This window comes from Arachis stenosperma, chromosome 6, assembly GCF_014773155.1.
Source record: "Arachis stenosperma cultivar V10309 chromosome 6, arast.V10309.gnm1.PFL2, whole genome shotgun sequence".
NCBI classification, from domain to species: domain Eukaryota; kingdom Viridiplantae; phylum Streptophyta; class Magnoliopsida; order Fabales; family Fabaceae; genus Arachis; species Arachis stenosperma.
Genome location: NC_080382.1, coordinates 7,983,463 through 7,988,801, shown reverse-complemented (window position 1 = coordinate 7,988,801; position 5,339 = coordinate 7,983,463).

Here is a 5,339-nt window from a genome sequence, read left to right as displayed (position 1 = left end):
TCGTGGACCTCCAAGATATAGCTGTACCACCATATGTGAACATGTATCCTGTTTGAGATCTCCCTTTATGTGGATCAGACAAGTATCCGGCATCTGCATAGCCAATTAGTTGTGACTTAGATCCATAGGGATAAAACAATCTCATATCAACCGTTCCATGAAGATATCGAAAAATTTGTTTAATTCCACTCCAATGTCTTCTGGTTGGAGAGGAACTATACCTTGCTAGTAAATTCACCGCGAATGATATGTCAGGTCGCGTATTATTAGCAAGATACATTAGCGCTCCAATGGCACTAAGATATGGTACTTCAGGACCAATGATATCTTCATTTTCTTCTTTAGGACGGAATTGATCCTTTTTCACATCCAAAGATCTTACGATCATTGGTGTACTTAATGGATGTGACTTATCCATATAAAATATTTTCAAGATCTTTTCTGTGTATGTTGTTTGATGAATAAAGATCCCGTCTTTTATATGCTCGATCTGCAGGCCGAGGCAAAATTTAGTCTTTCCAAGATCTTTCATCTCAAACTCTTCTTTTAGAGTTTTTATAATTGTTGGAATCTCTTCAGGAGTCCCAATGATACTTAAATCATCAACGTACACAGCAATTATAACGAATCCAGATGCATATTTCTTTATGAAAACACATGGGCAGATATCATCATTCTTGAATCCGTTTTTGGCCAGGTACTCAGTAAGACGATTATACCACATTCATCCATATTGCTTTAGACCATATAAAGATCTTTGCAATTTGACTGAGTATGACCCTTGCGAATATTCATTGGATGGTTTAGATATCTTTAGTCCTTCAGGGACTTTCATATAGATATCCCGATCTAATGAGCCGTATAAATAGGCTGTTACCACATCCATTAAATGCATATGCAGTTTATGATATGTAGATAAACTGACCAAATAACGCAATGTTATCGCATCCACTACAGGGGAATACGTTTCTTCATAATCTATACCGGGCCTTTGTGAAAAACCTTGTACCACAAGTCGGGCTTTATAGCGCACAACTTCATTTTTCTCATTTCGTTTTCTCACAAATACCCACTTATATCCAACAGGTTTTACATCTTCAGGTGTACGGACTACAGGTCCGAAGACTTCACGTTTTGCAAGTGAGTCTAATTCAGCCTTCATGGCTGCTTCCCATTTTGGCCAATCATTTCTTTGTCGACATTCTTCAACTGATCTTGGCTCAAGATCCTTACTTTCATGCATGATATCTAATGCCACATTATATGCAAATATTTCATTGACAATTGTCTTATTTCGGTCCCATTTCTCTCCTGTAAAGACATAATTTATCGAGATCTCGTCATTTTCACAATTTTCAGGTACCTGAACGTCTTCTGGCGTTATATTAAAATTTTGGACAACTGCCGGTGTCTTTACTATGTCTTTTTCAACAGGAATCGTATTTACCTCTTTTCTCTTTCGAGGATTTTTATCTTTGGAACCGACAGGCCTGCCACGCTTCTGGCGTGTATTTGCTTCCGTGGCTATTTGTCCTACTGGGACATCAATTCGAATTGAGGCATTTTCCGCTGGTATATAAGATTTGGTTATCCTCTTTGTATCGGAAAATGCATCAGGCAATTCATTTGCTATTCTTTGCAAATGTATAATCTTTTGAACTTCTAGTTCACATTGCCCTGATCGAGGATCTAAATGCATCAACGATGATGCATTCCAATTAAGTTCCTTTTCAGGAAGCTTATTCTCTCCCCCTAATGTTGGAAATTTTGATTCATCAAAATGACAATCCGCAAACCGGGCTTTAAACACATCACCAGTTTGTATTTCAAGATACCTCACTATAGAGGGAGAATCATATCCAACATATATCCCCAATTTTCTTTGGGGTCCCATTTTGGTGCGATTAGGTGGTGCAATGAGAACATATATTGCACACCCAAATATTCTTAAATGGGAAACATTTGGCTGCTGGCCAAAAGCTAATTGCATAGGAGAGAATTGATGATAACTTGTTGGCCTCAAACGAATAAGTGCTGCGGCATGTAAAATAGCATGCCCCCAAACCGAGGTTGGGAGATTTGTTCTCATAAGCAAGGGTCTAGCGATTAATTGGAGGCGCTTAATAAGTGATTCTGCTAACCCATTTTGTGTGTGAACATAAGCTACTGGATGTTCAACACTTATTCCATTAGCCATACAATAAGCATCAAAAGCTTGGGAAGTAAATTCACCAGCATTATCAAGACGAATTGCTTTAATTGGATTTTCTGGAAATTGTGCTTTTAATCGAATAATTTGAGCCAGTAATCTCGCAAACGCCAGGTTGCGAGAAGATAATAAGCACACATGTGACCATCTCGAAGATGCGTCTATCAGGACCATAAAATATCTAAAAGATCCACATGGTGGATGAATAGGTCCATATATATCACCTTGAATCCTTTCTAGGAATTCAGGGGACTCAAATCCAATCTTTACTGGTGATGGCCTTAAAATTAACTTTCCCTGAGAACATGCAGCACAACAAAATTCACTAGTTTTAAGAATCTTCTGGTTCTTTAGTGAATGTCCATGAGAGTTTTCAATAATTCTCCTCATCATGGTTGTTCCCGGATGACCCAATCGGTCGTGCCAAGTTATGAACTCATTTGAGTTAGTAAACTTCTGGTTTACAATGGCATGTGATTCAATTGCACTAATCTTGGTATAATACAACCCAGATGAAAGAGAGGGTAATTTTTCTAATATAACTTTCTTATTTGAATCATGAGTTGTGATACATAAATACTCATGATTTCCCTCATTCATCGTCTCAACATGATATCCATTTCGGCGAATATCTTTGAAACTCAACAAGTTTCTCAGAGACTTGGTAGATAATAGTGCATTATTTATTATAAATTTTGTTCCTCCAGGAAACAAAATTATAGCTCTTCCGGAGCCTTCTATCACATTGCCTGAGCCAATAATAGTATTAACATATTCCTCTTTTGGCACAAGATGGGTAAAATATATATCACTTTTGAGAATAGTGTGCGAACTTGCACTATCCGCAAGGCATACATCTTCATTACATATCCTTGCCATTCTTCAAAAACAAATAATAATAAAATGAGTAGCATGCACAGTTAAATTGAATACTTGATCAGAATTATTTTTCTAAGAAATACTGTACATAAAATAATGTCATATACCAAAATTTTATTTTAAAATTTGACACATTTAATAATTTTAAAATTCATAAACATTAATATTTCATTATTTATGTACATCACATAGAAAATAAAACTTAACTATAAGTTCTTTACATTATTTATTTACATAGATACTTCACAATCCACATATTAAACTATTCCATCATTAATCAAATGACCAATATTTCCTTCAGGATCCTCAAAGAAATCAGATACATCATAATGAGTGGTGGAGTTCTCAGCATCATTTGAAACAAAATTTGTTTCCTTTCCTTTGTCGTTCTTTTTCAAAGATGCCTGGTAAAGATCGACTAGGTGCAGGGACGGATTTACATGGTAGTTTGTGGGGGCAAGTGCCCCCATTGAGTTTTATAAAATTCTTAAGTAGTATATAGTATTAAATTTCATTTGCCCCCACTATATAAATAATTTTGACCCCACTCTTCACAATTTAATGTTATTGAAAGATATTTAATTAAATTTAATTTTATAAATATATAAAATTTAATTTTAACTATTTAATAAAAGAGTAATTAAATAAATAATAATAAAAAATGAGAAGTCAAAATAAATAATCCTAACCATAATTATTCTCAAAATCAACTTTTTTGCTACTATATTCTTTTACTTTCTTCCAGTTTTCTATTTTTCTATTTTCTCTATTTTATTTTTTTATTTCTTTTGATTTAATTAAAAGTTTATTTTTATCTTTTTGTAATTTTTCTTTTATTAAATTATATTAAATTTATTTTATAATTATACTCTTGTGTAATATTTTTATTTTTTGATTAATGGTTATTGTATAATAAAATTTTATTAGTATATTTTTCTATGATTGGTTTGCTGAGTTTTTATATTCATATTATATTTTTAATTTTTTGTGAAATTATAAAAATTAGGGTAAATTATTTTTTTTCCTAATATTTAGGTTTTTTTAAATATTTCTAATGTTTATTTTTATTTAATTTTTTTCTAATATTTTTTATTCATTCAATTTTGTTCTTACATGTTTTTAATTTGTATCAAAACTATCCCTACAAGCTTTCAATTTATTCCTAACATTTTATATAAGTTGACGTTTAGGGATAATTTTGACATAAATCGAAAATATTAGGGACAAAATTGAATGCAACTAAACGTTAGGTGTATTTTAAAAAAAATTGCAAACATTAAGAACAAAAAATACGTTTTAACCTAAAAATTATTGTTTTTATTGTGTATGATTTGCTCCCACCAACAAAATTTTCTGGATCCGTCACTGACTAGGTGCCTTGGGGTACGACAGGTACGCGACCAATGGCCCTTTCCACCACAGCGGAAACACTTCTCCTCGGTTGATTTATTCTGCCCGATATTCCTTTCTTTGTCCCACTTCTGGTGAGATCCTCTCTTTTGAACATAATTCTTTTTCCTTCCATAATTTTTCTTGTTATTAAAAGCTTGCCATTTACCTCTTCTGGGGTAATGATTTGCCGCATTTACTTCAGGAAATGGGGCGGCGCCAGCTGGGCGTGCTTCATGATTTTTTAATAACAACTCATTGTTGCGTTCGGCAACAAGAAGGCAAGAAATTAACTCAGAATATTTTTTAAACCCTTTCTCTCGATACTGCTGCTGCAGGAGCACATTCGAGGCATGGAAGGTTGAGAAAGTTTTCTCCAACATATCATGATCAGTTATTTTTTCCCCACACAATTTCATTCGTGAGGTGATTCGAAACATTGCAGAATTATATTCATTTATAGATTTAAAATCTTGTAAACGCAAATGCGTCCATTCATACCGGGCTTGAGGAAGTATCACCGTTTTCTGATGATTGTACCTTTCTTCAAGGTCTTTCCAAAGATCTACAGGATCTTTTAATGTGAGATATTCATTTTTCAATCCTTCGTCAAGATGACGACGGAGAAAAATCATGGCTTTAGCTTTATCCTTCTGGGATGCATTATTCTCAGCTTTAATGGTATCTCCAAGATCCATTGAATCAAGATGGATTTCAGCATCTAATATCCATGATAAATAATTGTTTCCAGATATATCAAGAGCATTGAATTCAAGATGAGAGAGCTTCGACATAATGAAAAATTGTTACCTGAGTCTTCCTAAAAATTTGATCAGAGTCTCGTGCTGATAACGTGTTGTAA